At 52.9% G+C, this 21,273-nt stretch overlaps 1 protein-coding gene across 1 annotated transcript in view; it reads right to left on the bottom strand.

Annotated features, from left to right (window-relative positions):
* The window catches only part of edaradd (EDAR-associated death domain), a 146,641-nt gene that overhangs the window by 23,166 nt on the left and 102,202 nt on the right, over positions 1–21,273 (bottom strand). The window lies entirely within an intron of this gene.

Here is a 21,273-nt window from a genome sequence, read left to right as displayed (position 1 = left end):
TCCTGAAGGGGGAGGGCAAACAGGCAGAGGTCGTTGTACATATTGGTACTACTGACATAGGCAGGAAGGGGCATGAGGTCCTGCAGCAGGAGTTCAGAGAGCTAGGCAGAAAGTTAAAAGACAGGACCTTTAGGGTTGTAATCTCGGGATTACTCCCTGTGCCACGTGCCAGTGAGGCTAGAAATAGGAAGATAGAGCAGCTAAACACGTGGCTAAACAGCTGGTGTAGGAGGGAGGGTTTCCGTTATCTGGACCACTGGGAGCTCTTCCGGGGCAGGTGTGACCTATATAAGGACGGGTTGCATCTAAACTGGAGAGGCATAAATATCCTGGCCGCGAGGTTTGCTAGTGACACACGGGAGGGTTTAAACTAGTATGGCACGGAGGTGGACACGGGAGCATTAGGTCAGAAGGTGAGAGCATTGAGGGAGAACTAGGGAATAGGGCCAGTATGGTTCTGAGGCAGAGCCGACAGGGTGAAGTTGCTGAACACAGCGGGTCTGGTGGCCTGAAGTGCATATGTTTTAATGCAAGGAGTATTACGGGTAAGGCAGATGAACTTAGAGCTTGGATTAATACTTGGAACTATGATGTTGTTGCCATTACAGAGACCTGGTTGAGGGAAGGGCAGGATTGGCAGCTAAACGTTCCAGGATTTAGATGTTTCAGGCGGGATAGAGGGGGATGTAAAAGGGGTGGCGGAGTTGCGCTACTGGTTAGGGAGAATATCACAGCTGTATTACGGGAGATCAGTGAGGCTATATGGGTAGAGATCAGGAATAAGAAGGGTGCAGTCACAATGTTGGGGATTTACTACAGGCCTTCCAACAGCCAGCGGGAGATAGAGGAGCAGATGGGTAGACAGATTTTGGAAAAGAGTAAAAACAACAAGGTTGTTGTGATGGGAGACTTCAACTTCCCCAATATTGACTAGGACTCACTTAGTGCCAGGGGCTTAGACGGGGCAGAGTTTGTAAGGAGCATCTAGGAGGGCTTCTTAAAACTATATGTAGACAGTCCAACTAGGGAAGGGGCTGTACTGGACCTGGTATTGGGGAATGAACCCGTCCAGATGGTAGAAGTTTCAGTAGGGGAGCATTTCGGGAACAGTTACCACAATTCAGTGAGTTTTAAAGTACTGGTGGACAAGGATAAGAGTGGTCCTAGGGTGAATGTGCTAAATTGGGGGAAGGTTAATTATAACAATATTAGGCGGGAACTGAAGAACCTAGATTGGGGGCGGATGTTTGAGGGTAAATCAACATCTGACATGTGGGAGGCTTTCAAGTGTCAGTTGAAAGGAATTCAGGACCGACATGTTCCTGTGAGGAAGAAGGATAAATACGGAAATTTTCGGGAACCTTGGATAACGAGAGATATTGTAGGCCTCGTCAAAAGTAAAAGGAGGCATTTGTCAGGGCTAAAAGGCTGGTAACAGACGAAGCCTGTGTGGAATATCAGGAAAGTAGGAAGGAACTTAAGCAAGGAGTCAGGAGGGTTAGAAGGGGTCACGAAACGTCATTGGCAAATAGGGTTAAGGAAATTCCAAGGCTTTTTACACGTACATAAAAAGCAAGAGGGTAGCCAGGGAAAGGGTTGGCCCACTGAAGGATAGGCAAGGGAATCTATGTGTTGAGCCAGAGGAAATGGGCGAGGTACTAAATAAATACTTTGCATCAGTATTCACCAAGGAGAAGGAATTGGTGGATGTTGAGTCTGGAGAAGTGTGTGTAGATAGCCTGGGTCACATTGAGATCCAAAATGTTGGGCGTCTTGAAAAATATTAAGGTAGATAAGTCCCCAGGGCCTGATGAGATCTACCCCAGAATACTGAAGGAGGCTAGAGAGGAAATTGCTGAGGCCTTGACAGAAATCTTTGGATCCTCACTGTCTTCAGGTGATGTCCCGGAGGACTGGAGAATAGCCAATGTTGTTCCTCTGTTTAAGAAGGGTAGCAAGGATAATCCCGGGAACTACAGGCCGGTGAGCCTTACGTCAGTGGTAGGGAAATTACTGGATAGAATTCTTCGAGACAGGATCTACTCTCATTTGGAAGCAAATGGACGTATTAGTGAGAGGCAGCATGGTCTTGTGAAGGGGAGGTAATGTCTCACTAACTTGATAGAGTTTTTCGAAGAGGTCACAAAGATGATTGATGCAGGTAGGGCAGTGGATGTTGTCTATATGGACTTCAGTAAGGCCTTTGACAAGGTCCCTCATGGTAGACTAGTACAAAAGGTGAAGTCACACAGGATCAGGGGTGAGCTGGCAAGGTGGATACAGAACTGGCTAGGTCATAGAAGGCAAAGAGTAGCAATGGAAGGATGCTTTTCTAATTGGAGGGCTGTGACCAGTGGTGTGTGGACCTTTGCTGTTTGTAGTATATATAAATGATTTGGAGGAAAATGTAACTGGTCTGATTAGTAAGTTTGCAGACGACACAAAGGTTTGTGGAATTGCGGATAGTGATGAGGACTGTCAGAGAATACAGCAGGATTTAGATTGTTTGGAGACTTGGGTGGAGAGATGGCAGATGGAGTTTAATCCGGACAAATGTGAGGTAATGCATTTAGGAAGGTCTAATGCAGGTAGGGAATATACAGTGAATGGTAGAACCCTCAAGAGTATTGAAAGTCAGAGAGATCTAGGAGTACAGGTCCACAGGTCACTGAAAGGGGCAACACAGGTGGAGAAGGTAGTCAAGAAGGCATACGGCATGCTTGCCTTCATTGGCCGGGGCATTGAGTATAAGAATTGGCAAGTCATGTTGCAGCTGTATAGAACCTTAGTTAGGCCACACTTGGAGTATAGTGTTCAATTCTGGTCGCCACACTACCAGAAGGATGTGGAGGCTTTAGAGAGGGTGCAGAAGAGATTTACCAGAATGTTGCCTGGTATGAAGGGCATTAGCTATGAGGACCGGTTGAATAAACTCGGTTTGTTCTCACTGGAACGAAGGAGGTTGAGGAGCGACCTGATAGAAGTCTACAAAATTATGAGGGGAATAGACAGAGTGGATAGTCAGAGGCTTTTCCCCAGGGTAGAGGGTTAGGGTAGGGGCTGGTTTAGCACAGTGGGCTAAACAGCTTGCTTGTAAAGCAGAACAAGGCCAGCAGCGCAGGTTCAATTTCCGTACCGGCCTCCCCGAACAGGCTTTTCACAGTAACTTCATTTGAAGCCTACTTGTGACAATAAGCGATTTTCAATAGGGGCAGCACGGTAGCACAGTGGATAGCATTGTGGCTTCACAGCGCCAGGGTCCCTGGTTCGATTCCCCGCTGGGTCACTGTCTGTGTGGAGTCTGCACGTTCTCCCCGGGTCTGCGTGGGTTTCCTCCGGGTGCTCCGGTTTCCTCCCATAGTTCAAAGACGTGCAGGTTAGGTGAATTGACCATGCTAAATTGCCCTTAGTGTCCAAAAAGGTTGGGATTATTGGGTTATGGGGATAGGGTGGAAGTGAGGGTTTAAGTGGGTCGGTGCAGACTTGATGGGCCGAATGGCCTCCTTCTGGACTGTATGTTCTATGTTCTAAGTATGTTTTTCCCTCTTGTTGGCTCCTCATCACCTGCTGCAGTCATGATCTAGCAGCTATGATCTTTAGGACCCAGCCAGCTGGTACCAGCAAACCACTCTTGGTAATGGACACTGAAGTCCCCCACCCAGAGCACAAGTCCCCAGATGTTAGTAAGGGCAACTTTGCAGGGTCGGCAGGGCTGGGTTTGCTGTTGTCGTTTCCTGTGCCTGGTTCGATGCCTGGTGGTCCGTCCGCTTTCATTTCCTTTTTGTGTTTTTGTCGCGGTTGAATACAACTGAGTGGTTTGCTGGGCCACTTGAGACGGGCATTTAGAGTCAACCACATTGCTGTGGGTCTGGAGTCACATGTAGGCCAGACCAGGTAAGGATGGCAGATTTGCTTCCCTAAAGGACATTAGCGAACCAGGTGTGTTTTTACAATAATCGACAATGGTCATCATTGGACTTTTTATTCCAGATATTTTATTGAGTTTAAATTCCACCACCTGCCGTGGTGGGATTCGAACCCGGGTCCCCAGATCGTTATCCTGGGTCTCGGGATTACTAATCCAGTGACAATACCACTAAGCCACCGCCTCCCCATATCAGGTGTTACATATTTTAACAGTGAACATTTTACTGTGACAGATCTCCATTCTCCCTAGCTACAGATAGCAATTCCCCCTCCCCACTGCCCACTCAGTGCTCCTCACTCTTCTTGTTCTTTCATGGTCTAGTGCTACGTCTAGGTGTGCTCCCAGATGCACAGCAGAGGTGGAGGCAGCCTGCTGTTTCCGCACCTTGTGGCACTTAATGGACGTTCTCTAGAGGGCCTGGAGCCGGGGTGGTCTGACATACAAAGTGTCTCTGGCATTGCCGCACCACCCTGTTCTGCCCACTGCCCTTGAGATGCGCCGGTGCCAGGAGAGGGGGATTTGAAAGAACTGGAGACCACTGTTGTCTCCTTGGTGGTAGGCCTTGGGTTGGCCACCAGGACCTCCTCTTCCCTGACGGGGCCCATAGAGCCCTGGGAGACTCCACGGAACAGAGAGGCAGCTGGAGAGGGCTCCAGGAGCCTCTCCCACCTCTACATCATGTAGAATAGGGTGCTGCAGTTGGCTTGTCTCATGTTATGGGTAAATGTGGTGAGCAGCCTCGTCAGGTCTGCCCTCTGTTCTGCACCTAGGTGGGAGAACAAGGGGTGGCATGGTGTGGGTTGAATTAGGGTGCTCTTTGTAAGAGCCGACGCAGACTTGATGCGCTGAATGGCCTCCTTCTGCACTGTAAATTCTATGATTCTATGCCTAGATGGTGGTTTCCTTGGTGTTCTCCTCCGAGGTGGTCTCCTGTGTGGCAGGGGCTGGGGGAATGACACTGGATGGCAGGGCTTCATCAGACGGTGATCCTGCAAGTCAATGGACATGTGGTCAGTGAGAGGGAAGGATCATTTTGTCTGACACAAACAACTCACTTGAGACAGATCTTCTGAGTGAAGGGGCAGTGGTTCCTCACCTCTCCGGCACAGGCCAACCTTGCTGTTGGTGACTGCTCTCTCCTCGGGCAACCCCACAATTTCCACAGCCTGTTTCTAATAGGGGGTGAGGACTCGAATCTCTGGGACACCGCACTCCCGTCATGGCCCTTTCCCAGTAATTATGGTCTCCCTTGCCCTGCGGGACAAAGAGAGGGAATTAAGTCGCACGCTTCATGGGCTGTGGAATCTGCAGCAGGTGGTATGAAGGGGTTGTGCTGGTGGGTGCCAGGGTTTCTGAACAACAAGAACGAAGATCAGATGTGGGGAGGGTGCAAGGTGTCAGCCAGTGAATTGGGAGAGGGGAGGGGGTTTGGGAATTTGAGGGATGGCAGGTGGAACTCATGCCAGGAGAGAGGTGATTGGAGGTTGCTTGTCTTCCTACATTGGACGGCAGTCCACCTCGTCATGCTTCCCACACTGACAGCCGCTGCCACGTCTCCCAGATGGCATTGCTGGCTGACCCTGTTGCTGGTCCTCTGATCCCCTCGGGGGAATAGGGTGGCGCGCGCCTCTCACCTACAGCGTCGGGAAGCCTGGCCAGGTCGGCATCCCCAAAGCGAAGAGCAGGTCTGCATACTGCCATGCTTGTGTGTTGACTGGGAGTGAGTGGTGAGGGAGAGTTTAAAAGTAGCTCCCCCTTGTTAGCGCCAAGCTTCTGAGACACAAGTCAGACGAACCAGACGGTGAGGGAGCCTGTAATATATATTTTTAAAATTTAGTTCAGTATTAAGTTTAGCATGTTCAATCCACCTACCCTGCACATCTTTGGGTTGTGGGGGCGAAACCCACGTAAACACGGGGAGAATGTGCAAACTCCACACAGGCAGTGACCCAGAGGCGGGATCGAATCTGGGACCTTGGTGCCGTGAGGCAGCAGTGCTACTCACTGCAACACTGTGCTGCCCTGGGAGCCTGTAATATTGAGAATCTCTTGGGGCATCATTTTTGGCACTAAGTGCAATGGAATATGGGCTGCGATCTCGCCAACCTGGCTGTCATGAAACACCCCGCCAACGCGACCATAACTAGACTTTGATATATTTCCATTGATTCTCTTCAAAGAGTCAGAGGAAATAAATGGCTGGATTCTCCATTGTCCGAGGCCAGTAGTGGGTTTTCTGATCCGGCAGAGGATGGAGCATTAGCTGAAAAACTGGATCGGCACAGCACACCAATTCCAAATTGCGATGTTCCAAAGCCCACCAAGCTACACACTACATGCTGGTGGCACCATGCAAAACCACAGTTTGCATACATTTAAATATGATTAACAGGCTGGAATTCAACTCTCCAGCCACCCATGATGCTCGAGCCCTCCCAGCTGGGTTTCAAGTGGGCATGAATTTGTGCAAGTATTTACAAGGGAGGCCCAGGTACCACTGCAATTGACAGGAAGCAAGAAAGTAAGCAAACCTGTCAAACTTATTGTGCTTGTTGTGGGGTGCGCACCTGGACCTCAGGAAGTAGCGGGAAACGACTTGGTGGCAAGTGCATGGACTCCAGGTCCCCCTCGGGATCGGGGTGTCCCCCTCAGGATCGGGGTGTCCCCCTCAGGATCAGGGTGTCCCCCTCGGGATCAGGGTATCCCCCTCGGGATCGGGGTGTCACCCTCCGGATTGGGGTGTTACCCTCGGGTATGGGAGGTCCCTCTCGGGATAGGGGTGTCCCCCTCGAAATCGGGGTCCCCCTCGGGATCGGGGTGTCACCCTCGGGATCGGGGTGTCACCCTCGGGTTTGGGGGTCCCCCTCGGGATCGGGGTGTCCCCCTCGGGATCAGGGTGTCCCCCTCGGGATCGGGGTGTCCCCCTCGGGATCAGGGTGTCCCCCTCGGGATCGGGGTGTCCCCCTCGGGTTCGGGGGTCCCCCTCGAGATCGGGGTCCCCCTCGGGATCAGGGTGTCCCCCTCGGGATCGGGGTGTCACCCTCGGGTTCGGGGTGGACCTGGCAGTCTCTAGTGACAGTCCTGACCTCCTCAATGGAGTAGGGCAGGTTGCGGGCCTTGATGAAATGGAAGAACCAGGTGACCCCGGGGTGGCAGAGGTCATAGTGGAGAGCCCGGAGTCGGTCCACTTGTGTGCTGGCACATGTACCGCGGGATAGGGCATCAGGGGGCTCGTTGAGCTTCCCCGGGTGATACAAAATCTCGTAATTATAGGTGGAGAGCTCGATCCTCCACCTCAAGATCTGGTCGTTTTTGATCTTGCCCCGCTGTGTGTTATTGAACATGAAGACAACCGACCGTTGGTCAGTGAGGAGAAACAATCTCCTGCCGGCCAGGTAATACCTCCAATGCCGCACAGCTTCCACAATGGCTTGGGCCTCCTTTTCGACAGAGGAGTGCCAAATTTCGGAGGCATGGAGGGTGCGGGTGAATTAGGCCATGGGCCTGCCCGCCTGGTTGAGGGTGGCGGCCAGAGCTATGTCCGACGCATTGCTCTCGACCTGAAAGGGGAGGGACTCGTTGACCGCGTGCATCGTGGCCTTGGCGATGTCTGCCTTGATGTGGTTGAAGGCCTGGCGGGCCTCAGCCGTCAGGGGAAAAACTGTGGACTGAATGAGTAGGTGGGCCTTGTCCGCATATCTAGGGACCCACTGGGCAGAGTAGGAGAAAAACCCAAGGCATCGTTTCAGGGCCTTGGGGCAGTGGGGGAGTGGGAGTTCCATGAGGGGGCGCATGCGGTCGGTGTCGGGCCCTAGAACTCCATCTTCCACGACATAGCCAAGGATGGCTAAGCGGTTGGTGCGGAACACCCACTTCTCCTTATTGTACGTGAGGTTAAGGAGTTTGGCGGTCTGGAGGAATTTTTGGAGGTTTGCGTCGTGGTTCTGCCGATCATGGCCACAGAGGGTGACGTTATCTAGGTACAGGAAGGTGGCCCGCAGTCCGTACCGGTCAACTATTCGGTCCATTTCTCGTTGGAAGACCGAGACCAAATTAGTGACGTCGAAGGGAACTCTGAGGAAGTGATAGAGGCGGCCATCTGCTTCGAACGCAGTGTATTGGCGGTCCTCCGGGCAGATGGGGAGCTGGTGGTAGGCGGTCTTCAGGTCCACTGTGGAAAAGACCCAATACTGCGCAATCTGATTGACCATGTCAGATATGCGTGGGAGGGGGTACGTGTCGAGCTGCGTGTACCAATTGATGGTCTGACTGTAGTCAATGACCATTCTGTGCTTCTCCCCAGTCTTTACTACTACCACTTGAGCTCTCAAGGGGCTATTGCTGGCTTCAATGATCCCTTCCCGCTGAAGCCATTGAACCTCCGACCTGATGAAGGTCCAGTCCTGGGCACTGTACCATCTGCTCCTGATGGTGACGGGTTTGCAATCCGGGGTGAGGTTTGCAAACGGGGAAGGTGGATCGACCTTAAGGATCGTGAGGCCGCATACGGTGAGGGGGGGGTATGGGTCCGCCGAATTTTAAGGTTAAGCTTTGGAGGAGGTACTAGAAGTCCAGGCCGAGTAACAGGGCAGCGCAGAGGATGGGGAGGACGTAGAGCCGGAAGTTGCTAAACTCTACGCTTGGATGGTGAGGGTCGCGATGCAGTACCCCCGGATTTCCACGGAATGGGATCCGGAGGCCAGGCAGATTTTCTGGGTGACAGGGTGTACTGCGAGGGAGCAGCGCCTTACCGTCGTGGGGTGGATGAAGCTCTCTGTGCTCCCTGACTCAAAAAGGCAGGTCGTCTCGTGCCCATCGATCTTCACCGTCGTTGTTGCGGCCACGAGGTTGCGGGGCCAGGACTGATCCAGGGTGATCGAGGCGATCTGCGGCAGATGGTGGGAGGTCCCGGGCTGGTCAGCGGTGGTGGAGGTAGCGGCAGGCGATGAATGGCCAGACGAGCAGGGGTCCTGAGGCGCCATCCAAAATGGTGCCGAAGATGGCGGCGCCCACGGGACACACATGGCGGGCGGCATCAAAGATGGCAGCGCCCACGGGCCACATGTGGCTTGCGCTGAAGATGGTGGCACCCACGGGCCGCACGTGGCTTGCGAGGAGGAAAATATCGGCGCCCCTGGGTCACACGTGAGGGGTATAGGAACGCCGGGCCTAGAAACAGTGGCGATCGACCGGACCTAGCAAACGGAAACAAAGTGTCCCTTCTTCCCACATCCCCCTCGGGAACGGGCTGTCCCCCTCGGGTTCAGGGTGTCACCCTCGGGTTCGGGGTGTCACCCTCGCTCCACGCCGGGCAGCGCTGCCTGGGGTGTTTGTTCTGCCCGCAAAAATAGCACTTGGGCCCTCCAGGGTTGGCTGGCTGCCGCGCGGCGCAGGCTTGCGGTGAGCTGGAGTCGGTAGCTGGTGGGACCCACGAGGGTGCTGCGCGGTTGTGGGCGTATGACTGGACGTTACGGGAGGCCACTTCTAACGAGTTAGCGAGCTGCCTTGTTCCCGCAAGATGAAGCGTAACCCCTTCCAGTAGCCGCTGGCGGACGTACGCAGACCTCATGCCCGTAACGTAAGCGTCGCGAATTAAACGTTCTGTGTGCTGGACAGCTGAAACTGCCTGGCAGTCACAGTTCCTACCTAGGTGTGCAGGGCACACCAGAAATCATCTATAGACTCGCCGGAGAGTTGCTGTCTCGTGGACAGGAGGTGCCTGGTGTATACTTGATTGACTGGTCGAACATAATGTCCCTTCAGGAGCTCCATCGCTTCGGAGTAAGTGGGCGCATCCCGGATGAGAGGAAAAATGTCAAGGCACACCCGTGAATAAAGGATTTGGAGCTTCTGCGAGTCCGTGGGTTCCTCAGCGGATGTTCGGAGGTAGCTTTCGAAGCAGGCTAGCCAGTGGTCAAAAGCAGACGTAGAGTTGGCTGCTTGAGGGCTCAGCTGCAGGCGATCAGGTTTGATGCTGAGATCCATCGTTTTAACAAGTCTTTGCTCAATAAATTGATGCACTATCAATTACCACAAAGACGAGAGTAGTGGAATAATCGAGGCTTTATTGAGCAAAGATGTTGTATCTCCTGTAGCTGGAACCAGAATGGCTGCAGCACCGGCGAACACACACATTTATACTCCGCTTACTGGGCGGAGCCAACAGGCAGGGATTTACCCATGTACCTCTACTATACAGGCCTTACCGTAATACATGTAATACTTCTAGTGGTGCCTACCACATATTGGCAATCCTCAGAAGTGCAGTCCCACAGCAGAGAAAGCAGGGGGTTAGCAGAGCTCACCCAAACAAAGGACACATACATCGTGGTCGGTGGAACCCTCTCTGGCACCCAGCCCCTCTCAGAGTAAACGCTTAATCACTGACTATCACCTGGCCCATCCCTGAGGATCACGAGCTGTCTCCAAGCCCTGCCTGCCCATTGTGCCCCTGATCCCATCCATCCCGCCTCTGGCCAGGAAACCTGACCAGCTCCCTGTCACCATCGGTGTGTAAAACCCAGGCTCCACCTAACACTGCAGCTAAGGTCCAGCAAACAAACACATCCCTCGCTCACCCCCATCTGTAAGACCTGCTCGCACACCAGGCTGTTAACATGGCGGCGAATGGCTGCACAGTATGAACGTCTCCATCACACAACCAGTTGCCACCTTCCTGCAGGATAGCTCATGGCCCAGCCAGTGAGGAGACCCACAGTGGATCACACTGGGAGAAACAGGACAGGGGCCACAGAGCCTATCGCTAACACTTAGGTGGCAGCCAGCGGTACTCCTGTTGGCTGAGGTGGGTAGTGTGGATGGAAGCTTCCCACGTCATGAGCCAGCCACTGATGGGGACAGAGGTGCAGTGTGGACCACATCATCTTGCAGGGGCTGGGATGGGAGGGTACATGTTGAGGGTGGTGGAGCAGTGAAACGCAGGGTGACCATGTAACCTCGTGGTATTGGATGGTCAAGGGAATCCTCATCTTGCCGACATTCTCGGTCTCTCCCCCTTCTCCCCGCAGGGACATAGATTTTCGACTACAACCATCTATGCTCACTATCTATATGACTGCTGCAGCCTTTGCAGATGCACGGCAGCGAGAGTACCAGGGCCAGCCCAGGGAGGACCCTGCACAAGAGGAGGCTGCCCCAGAAGAGCAGGGACCAGCCGGTGAGGCTCACGTGCTGGCCGCCCAGCAGGTCCAGGGGAGGTACACAGGAGGGGCTGCATCAGGCCACGTGTACACCGTCGCCGCCTGTCCTCCGAGGAGCTGCCCGACCACATGTGCTATCGCCGACTCTGGCTCACCAGGGAAACTGCGCAGCACCCGTGCCAGAAGGTCGCGCACCTCGCTCCGCAGGGGTATGGAGGAGGACACCCGCTGCCGGTGGCCAACAAGCTGAATGTCTTTTATTCCTCTGGTTCATTCCAGGGATCGAACGGGGATCTGTATGGGATATCGCAAACATTCATACACAGGTACGTTTGTGCTGTCACGGATGTCCTATGTGCCCAGGCATCAGATTACATCACACTCAACCTGGACCAGGCCCAACAAGATGCCTGGACTGCAGGATTTGCTGGCATGCCTCGGGTCCAGGGAGGATCGATGACATGCATGTCGCCCTCTGAGCGGGGTGTCCTTCATCAATATGAATGGCTTCCACTGCATAAATGTGCAGTTTGTGTGAGACCACCAGCTTTATTCCATGCATGTAAGCGCTTGATATCCAGGCAGCTTTCACGATGCATACATCCTGGCGCACTCTTCGGTTTCCGGAACATTTGAGGCACTCCCTTGGATTGGGGGTGTGGCTATTTGGCGACATGGGTTACCTGCTGGGGTCATGGCTAATGACACTGGTGCAGAGTTTGCAGACCGAGGCGGAGAACTGTTATAACGATGAGCATCATTGAGTGATGGATTGACATGCTCAAGATGCGCTTCCGATGCCTGGACCACTCTGGTCGGATGCTTCAATATATCCCCCAGAGGGTCACGAGTATGTGGTGGACTGCTGCGTGCTTCATAACATCACGCAGCAGTGGGCCAACATGCTGGATGAGGAGAAGAACAGCAGGCCTCATCTGATGAGGATGGTTTTCAGGAAGACCCGGGCGTGGAGCCTGAGCTGGCACGGCAGGCTGACAAAAATGGGACCCAGTACTGCCGCACACGAGACAACATCATCACCTCCCAATTAACCAATTAGGAGGCCTAGCCAGCGGCAGCACCGCCGCCCTGTCCTACCTCTTTCCTCCTCCCATTACTTCAACCCCCCCTCCGCACATAACCCATCTTCCCCTGACACTCTCAACCCCTTCCCTCTCCCTCAGTTCATCCACCCTTTCCCTCTCCCTTAGTCCTTCACCTTCCCCCTAGCCTGCCACTTCTTTTCATTATTACCCGCTGAGGGTCAATACCAGCATCGCTACAGAGTGCTGACCCTGGGTTGGCAATATCAGCGTGTCTTGTCCACGGGATGAAGGAGGATGATGACAACTTGCTGTGAGATGAGCTCTGCTGCTCCTCATTGTAAGACAAAGTCTGACTCCAGTCTTTAAGATAACATAAGATAAAAGCAAATTACTGCGGATGCTGGAATCCGAAACAAAACACAAAATACTGGACAATCTCATCAGGTCTGGCAGCATCTGTGAAAAGAGAAGGGAGCTAACATTTTGGGTTGGATTCTCCGCTCCTGAAACTAAGTGTTGACACCGGGGCAGGATTTGTGGACTTTCATGATAGCAAAACTGCCGCCGAACCTGGACTGATTCTGCGACTGTGGAGGGGATAGCACCATCGCTACGTTGAAGGGCAGCACGGTAGCACAGTAGTTAGCACTGTTGCTACACAGCGCCAGAGTCGGGTTCAATTCCCGGCTTGCGTCACTGTCTGTGTGAGTCTGCACGCTCTCCCAGTGTCTGCATAGGTTTCCTCCGAGTGCTCCGGTTTCCTCCCACAAATTCCGAAAGATGTGCTTGTTAGGTGAATTGGACTTTCTGAATTCTCCTTCAGTGTACCCGAACAGGCGCCGGAGTATGCTGACAAGGGGATTTTCACAGTAACTTTATTGCCGTGTTAATGTAAGCCTACTTGTGAAACTAATAAAGATGATTATTGTTATGATGAACACAAGCGATTCCAATAGAAAATGGTGTGGGATTCGCTGGGTCCAAGATTGACATTCGGGAGGCTGACAAGCTGCAGCTGCATATACACAACAATCCCCACACACACTCATCCCAGCCAACAAGATGGCATTGGTTGTGTTGGACGCGCCCCACAGCTGATGGGTCAGCTGGGGCCAGAGGGCACCTCGGGGGGTGGGCTGGGGACACCTATACGACCCGTGGTCCTAAGTTCACAGTGGGCTGTCAACGGTGTGCGCAGTTGCATGCCTGTCTTTCCAGCTGCGGCAATGGTGTTCTGTGTCCGTCCACCCCGACCCCACAGCCCACCTCCTGGCCAACCCCCGCTACTCCTCCTCGCCCTGGCAGAAGCCCCCTGACCAGCGGCACAGCTGTCAGCAAACTATGGCGATGTTGGACACTTTCTGTACCCCCTCTCGCTCCCTCAGCAGCCACAACGCTGGTTTCATCATTTTTAAAAGCACAAGTGAACCGCGCCGGCAGGAACTCGGCCCATCGGAGGTGGAGAATCGCGGAGGCCACGGAGAATACCGCATCAGGCCCACTGATGCAAACGGTGTCTACTGTATGCGGGTTCCAGGCCGCATTGACGTCACTGTTGAGGTGACGGAGAATTGCGATTTGGCGTCAAATCGGTGCCTGCCTGCCGCGATTTTGGGGTCGGAATCTATTCGCTGCCTAATTGCGTTTCCCGATTTTGGCATCAGCCAATGGAGATTTCGCCCTTTGAGTCTGGATGACTCTTTGTCAAAGCTAGACAGAACTGGAAATGGGGTCAGATTTATACTGTTGTGGGGGTGCGTGGAGCGGGGGGAAGGGGGGGGGGGTGTCAGACCTGCTGAGACTCCAGTATTTTCTGCTTTTGTTTAAGATACCATACCACTGTCCGGCCAGATGATCCCTGCATGTGTGTTGACAATTCCTTCTCACGGGCCCAAATATGTTGGGGGGGGGGGCGTTGCAGGAGGACGGTTAGGGCTCACTCACTGGAGATGTTGTGATACAAGTCGGGCTCACGCTGCTGCCCCCATGCTCTGCCACTACTTATTGAAGTGTAACCATGTGAGATGTTCACACCCGTGAGACAGAAGTTAGAGGCAGAGTTGACTGATGGTGCAAAAGTGTTTAATGCCGGGTATTTACAATATGTATGCCCTTCCCATCTACTCTATGCCAACTTAAGTGTCTTTCTATTCTTTCATGGCCTAGGTTTCTTCTTCTTCAAGGTGTTACTCCAGACAGGACATCAGAAGTGGCACCGGCCTGCTGCTTGTCTCATGCTCTGCCCTGTGATGCTCTTGTCGGGTGTCCTCTGAACGGCCTAGGCCTGGATGGACTCGGCCAATTTTCAGGTGTCATAGGTGACGATGTGTCAGCCTGTTCTGCCCACTGCCCATGAGATGCGCCAGTGTCAGGTGGAAGGTGGGGGGGGAGTGAGGAATTTGAAGAGCTGAGGTGTTCCTGCGCCTCTCTGCAGGACATGCCGGCAATGGCCCGTCACTTCCTCCTCCCTCGGGGTGCTCGCTGGCCCGTGGGCACACCATAGAACAGAGGGGAGGCCGAAAGGAGCTCTGCAGGTGCCACTGTCACCTGATGCAGCCAGATCTGGTGCCCCGCCCTCATCTGAACCATGGTCATGTCAGTCTGGGATTGTGTCATGGCCCTCTACGCCTGTGACATACATACATAGATGCATAGAAGATAGGAGCAGGAGGAGCCTTTTGGCCCTCCGAGCCTGCTCCGCCATTCATCACGATCATGGCTCAGCATCCAACTCAATAGCCTAATCCTGCTTTCTCCCCATAGCCTTTCATCCCATTCTCCCCAAGTGCTATATCTAGCAGCCTCTTGAATATATTCAATGTTTTAGCATCAACTCCTTCCTGTGGTAATGAATTCCACAGGCTCACCACTCTTTGGTGGTGAAGAAATGTCTCCCTATCTCGGTCCGAAATGGTTTATCCTGAATCCTCAGACTGTGACCCCTGGCTCTGGACACAACCATCATTGGGAACATCTTCCCTGCATCTACCCTGTCTAGTCCCGTTAAAATTTTAGAAGTCTCTATGAGATCCCCCCTCATTCTTCTGAACTTCAGCGAGAACAATCCGAACCTAGTCAATCTCTCCTCATATGACAGTCCCGCCATCCCTGGAATCTGTCTGGTAAATCTTCGCTGCACTCCCTCGAGAGCAAGACCATCCTTCCTCAGAGAAGGAGACCAAAACTGCACACAATACCCCATGTGTGGCCTCACCAAGGCCCTGCAGCAACACATCCCTGTTTCTAGACTCGAAATCTCTCGCAATGAAGGCCAACATACCATTAGCCTTATTTACCGCCTGCTGTACCTGCATGCTTACCTTCAGCGACTGATGCACAAGGACACCCAGGTCCCCCTGCACACTCCCATTTCCCAAAAAAGAGCTGGTTTAGCTCAGTGGGCTAGACAGCTGGGTTGTAATGCAGGACAAGGTCAGCAGCGCGAGTTCAATCCCCGTACCAGCTCATTACCCAAACAGGCGCTGGAATGTGGTGACTAGGGGCTTGTCACAGTAACTTAATTGCAGTGTTAATGTAAGTCTAATTGTGACAATAAAAATATTATTATTATTTACAACGATTCAGGTAGTAATCTGCCTTCCTGTTTTTGCTTCCAAAGTGAATAGCCTCACACTTATCCAAATTATACTGCATCTGCCACTGATTTGCCTTCTCGCCCAACCTTTTCAGATCATGCTGTAGGATCCCTGCATCTTCATCACAGTTCACCCTCCCACCCAACTTGGTATCGTCTGCAAACTTTGAGATGTTACATTTTGTTCCCTCATCCAAATCATTAATATATATTGTGAATAGCTGGGGTCCCAGAACCGATCCCTGTGGTACCCCACTAGTTACTGCCTGCCAATTTGAAAAGGACCCATTAACCCCTACTCTTTGTTTCCTCTCTGCCAACCAGTTTTCTATCCACCTCAACACATTTTCCCCCAATCCCATGCGCTTCAATAATCTCTTCTGCGGGACTTTGTCAAACGCCTTCTGAAAGTCCAAATATACCACATCGACTGGCTCCCCCTTGTCAACTGTACTGGTTACATCTTCAAAGAATTCCAACAGATTTGTCAAGCATGATTTTCCCATCATAAATCCATGATGACTCTGACTGATCCTGCCACTGCTTTCTAAATGTTCCGCTATAAAGTCCTTGCTGATGGATTCAAGCATTTTCCCCACTACCGATGTTAGGCTTACTGGTGTATAATTCCCTGCTTTCTCTCTACCTCCCTTTTTGAATATTGGAGTGACGTGAGCTACCCTCTAATTTGCAGGGACAGTTCCAGAGTCTACAGAATCCCAGAAGATGATCACCAATGCATCCACTATTTCCAGAGCCACCTTCCTCAGCACTCCGGAATGCAGATTTTCAGGCCCTGGGGATTTATCCGCCTTCACTCCCATCAATTTTCCCATCACCATTTCTCTACTAATGTTGATCTCCCACAGTATTTCCCTCTCACTTAACCTTTCTTTCTCCAATATTTCTGGTATCTGATTTGTGTCCTCTTTTGTGAAGACAGAACCAAAGTAGGTATTCAATTGTTCAGCCATTTCTTTGTCCCTCATTAAGCATTCCCCTGTTTCTGACTGTAGGGGGCCTACATTTCTCATTACCAATCTCTTTCTCTTCACATATCTATAGAATCTCTTACTGTCAGTTTATATGTTCCCTGCAAGCGGTCCTTTTGTACTGTACTTTCCCCTTCTTAATCAATCCCTTAGTCCTTCTTTGTTGAATTCTAAACTGCTCCCAATCCTCAGACCTATTATTTTTCTTGGCCAATCTGTATGCTTCTTTCTTGAATTGGATACTATTTCTAATTTCCTTTGTAAGCCATGGATTGGCCCTCTTACCCCCTTTGCTTTTGTGCCATACAGGAACGAACAGTTGCTGTAGTTCCCCCATGCGTTCCTTGAATGTTTGCCATTGCCTATCCACTGTCATCCCTTTAAGTAACTCTCCCCTATCTATCAGGGTCAACTCACACCTCATATCTTCAAAGTTCCTTTTATTAAGATTCAGCACCCTAGTCTCCGAATCAACTACTTCACTCTCCATCTTGATAAAGAATTCTATCATGTTATGGTTGCTCATCCCCAAGGGGTCTCGTACAGCCAGATTGGCAATGATTCCCTTCTCATTACATAGTACCCAGTCTAAGATGGCCTGCTCTCTAATTGGTTCCTCCACATATTGGTCAAGAAAACCATCCCGTATACATTCCAGGAATTCCTCCTCTATGGCATTGTGGCTAATTTGATTTGCCCAATCTATATGAAGATCTCTCTGAAATTTAAAATCACCCATGCCCTCTGTGACTGGCTAAGGTCAGTCAGCGCCTGACCAATGCTCTCTATGCCCTCAGCCATGACCGTTTGTGAATGGGCCAAGCTCTAGAGTGTTGCAGCAATGTCCATCTGTGTCCGAGACATGTCCACCTGTGACTGGGTTATCCTGTCATGCGCCTCAGCCATGGACAGCACAGTGTGTCCCACGCCTTGGACATCCTGACACATGGTTCTGCCCCAGGCCTTCCACTGCAGACATTATCCTTTCAGTATTGGACTGGGTGCCACACATTGTCAGCATCATCTCCTGCGTCTGAAGGTGGCTGAGTTTCTCCAGCTGTACTTACAGGTGCTATAATGTTGCTGACACCCCCATCCTGAAGATTCCAGCTCTCCTTCTGCATCTGCAACAGTGATGGGATCATCTTTTCCAGACGTGCAACATCTGTCTGGGTGACAGCTGTTCCTTAGGATTGGGCAGCCTTGCGACCGTGTGCTCCCTTGGGAGTCCCTGACTCAATGTGACGTGCTGCAGCATGTGTGTGGTACTCACCAGAGGGTGACCCAGGAGCCTAATCGCCAACATTTGGGGCAGATGTGGCGAGTGAGGCACGGGAGTGATGCCAGGGGCACAGAGGTGGTTACTCACCCGAGCTGTTCTAAAGAGGCCGTTCATCTTCTTCTTGCATTGCATGCCGGTCCTCTTAGTGAGCCTGGCAGCACTCACAGCTTCTGCCATCTCACCCAAGCCTTGTTCAGAATGGCGGGATTGTGACTCCGCCTCACCCTGGGGAAGAGAGTGTCCCTCCTCACCTCTATGGCGTCCAGCACTCGTTCAGTCTCCGACTCCAGGGACCTTGGCTGGAATGATAGTCTGTGGTGAGTAGAGCGCTTAAAAGCTGCTCCAGCTTGTCAGGCTCTGAAGGAGAAATTTGACCGCAGTGAATCAGGCATCAGTGGGGCCTGGAGTCATGCGGGCATTGCATGGACTGCGTGCTAGCTCATTGACATGATCTGAATTTCTCCAGGCCGGCTAGCCTAGCGGGAATGCATTGTTCCCGCGATTCTACATCGGTGGCAGCGCTTTTAGAACAGAGAATCCAGCCCAAAATCTTAGAAAATAACAGGATGACCAAACTGCGGTAGTGGAGATGATTGTCATATATATCAGAACATTAGGAATAATGTCACAAATTACAATTCACCTGAAGCTAGAGATTTCCTGTTTCAATTATCTTAAAGATCAGGGACGAGATTCTCCAAAAGCCGACGGTGAAATTGGGAAACATAATTGGGCGGAGAATCTGTTCCGACGCCAAAATCGTGGCGGGCGTCAATGTGATGGCAAATTGCAATTCCCCATCGCCTCGCCAGTGGCATCAATGTGTTCTGGAATGCATTTCAGTAAATGCTGTTTTCATATCATCAGCGGGCCTCCGTGATTCTCCGCCTCCGATGGGCCTAATTCCTGACGGCATGGTTCACTTGTGCTTTTAAACATTGTGAAACCGGCGTTATGGCTGATGAAGGAGGGGGAGGAGGTAGGACACAGACAGCTGCTGGGCCGGACACTGGCTGGGGTGGGGGTGGGGGCTTGCAAGGGCCGGAGGATAGAGGGGTGATGGGGGAATGGGCCGAGAGGCCGGGGTGACCCCCCACGGGACTGGGGCAGTGCCCAGCTATGGACTGCCATTGCCGTGACCTGCAAAGCAGCCATCTTGCTACGCACCCCACTGACCATCTTGGCCCTGGTTCTGCAGAGTGACACCGGCAGCATGGGTGCCTGCAGCCCACCACCCCCGCACCCCAGATCCCACCCCTGCACCCCTTCGTCGGACGAGGCCCAGTGTTCCTCCTCCTCCTCCCCCAGCACTTTGCCCCTCTGCTGCGCGATATTGTGGCGGACACAGCAGGCCACCACGATGCAGGCGACCCTCTCGGCACCATACTGGAGGGCCCCTCCAGAGCGGTCCAGGCACCTGAACTGCACCTTCAGGAAGCTGAAGCACTGCTTGATCACGGACCTGATCGCTGTTTGGTGGCTGTTGAAGCGGGTCTCCATGTCGATCTGTGGCCTCCGGATCGGTGTCATCAATCACGACTTCAGTGGATAACCCGGGGCATCCCGTTGATGGCGGCGAACCCTGCTGTCTGGGGAACTTCCTGGTGGGCTCGGTCCACATTGAAGTAGATGTATTGAGCTGCCTGGGCATATAGGGCCTCCGTGATGGTGCGGATGCATCTGTGCACCGAGGTCTGTGCGATACGTACAGGTCCCTACTTGGCACCTGAAAGGACTCCGTCGCGTAGAAGTTCAGGACGACCGTCACCTTGACGCCCACCAAGAGCGGGTGTTCTCCACCATACCTCATGGTGCCAGGTGTGCCATGATCTGGCAAATTTGTCGCACTATCTCTCTGCTCAGCCAAAGTCTTTGACGGCATGCCCAGTCCGGCAGGTCCTCAAATGATAGACGCTGCCGGTACACATGAGGCCTCATGCGGCGCCTCATTTGCACCTCATCTTCCTCAGGCTCTTGAGCAGCGGGCTCTCCATCTGGGGCGGCTGCCTCGTGGTTCCTCTGTGGCATGGTCAGCTGCTGCACGCTCTGCTGCTGCATGCTCCGTTGCTGCAACTGCCTCCTCCTTGCGCAGCTGCAGCTCCTACAACCGCAGGGAATCCCCCAGGGCTGCTGCGACTAACAGGACGGCCACCATTGCTGATTAAATTCCAATGTCAATTGACTGCAGGGGGTGAAAGGCTAACATGTTAGCATGGTGCGTACCCCTGTGTTCAATCAGGTCCAACAGGCGACACAGTGGCCCCGGTTGGCACTGCGGGCTCTGCCCCACATGTTCCCCCCCCCCCCCCCCCCCCACAACCCGCACCCCTGGTCCCATCGATGCCCAACACGATGGGGGCCTCTGGCCCTGGCGGCTGCCCCTAATGCCAGGGGTACCAACAGCTGGCACTGCCTTTTCCAGTGGTATGCTCTGTGGCTCCCGCCTAACGCCCAATAGGGGCTATTTGGGCGTTGCCCTCGGTGGGCTGCCAGTGGGTGGCGGCTGGGGGTGGGGGTGGATGAGGTGCGGGGGTGGGGGCATCCATATGGTTGGTGTCACTCTGCAGAACCAGGGGCCAAGATGGGCGGTCTGTGAGGTGTGCAACAAGATGGCTGCCTTGCAGGGCACGTTAATGGCGGTCCATGACTGGATACCGCCCCAGTGCCATGGGGGGTCACCCCGGCCACTCGGCCCTTTACCCCATCACCCCCCCCCCACACCCTGGCCCTGGCAGGACCGCTACCATCTCACCCCAGCCAGTGACCGGCCCGGCAGCCAACAGTCGTGCCTCTCTGTGTCCTACCTCCTCTCTCTCCCCGTCATCAGCCACGATGCCGGTTTCATTACTTTTAAAAGCACATATAAACTGTGCCATCGGGAACTCAGCCCATTGGAGGAGGAGAATCGCGAAGGCCCCGGAGAATACCAGGTCAGGCCCACTAATGACATGCAAACGGTGTTTACTGCACATGCGTTTTGAACACATTAAAGCCGCTGACGAAGTGACGGAGAATTGCGATTTGGCGTCAAATCGGCACTAGCTGCGATTTTGGCGTCGGAACAGGTTCTCCGCCCAATCACATTTCACGATTTCAGTGTCAGCCTACGGAGAATCCCTCCCTTAGTCTCAGGAACGGAGAATCTAGCTCCAGATTCAAATTCCTCTTTTTAACTCGCATCCGAGAGAGAGACAGAATACCCAAACTCCACTCACTCCAGAAATGCACAGAAACAGCTCAAGGTGTCCACCTTTCAATTTTCCCTTCAGT

Source organism: Scyliorhinus torazame, chromosome 1 (assembly GCF_047496885.1).
Source record: "Scyliorhinus torazame isolate Kashiwa2021f chromosome 1, sScyTor2.1, whole genome shotgun sequence".
NCBI classification, from domain to species: Eukaryota; Metazoa; Chordata; class Chondrichthyes; order Carcharhiniformes; family Scyliorhinidae; genus Scyliorhinus; species Scyliorhinus torazame.
Note: the sequence above shows the minus strand (reverse complement) of the source record. Positions and strands in the feature narration are given on the sequence as shown.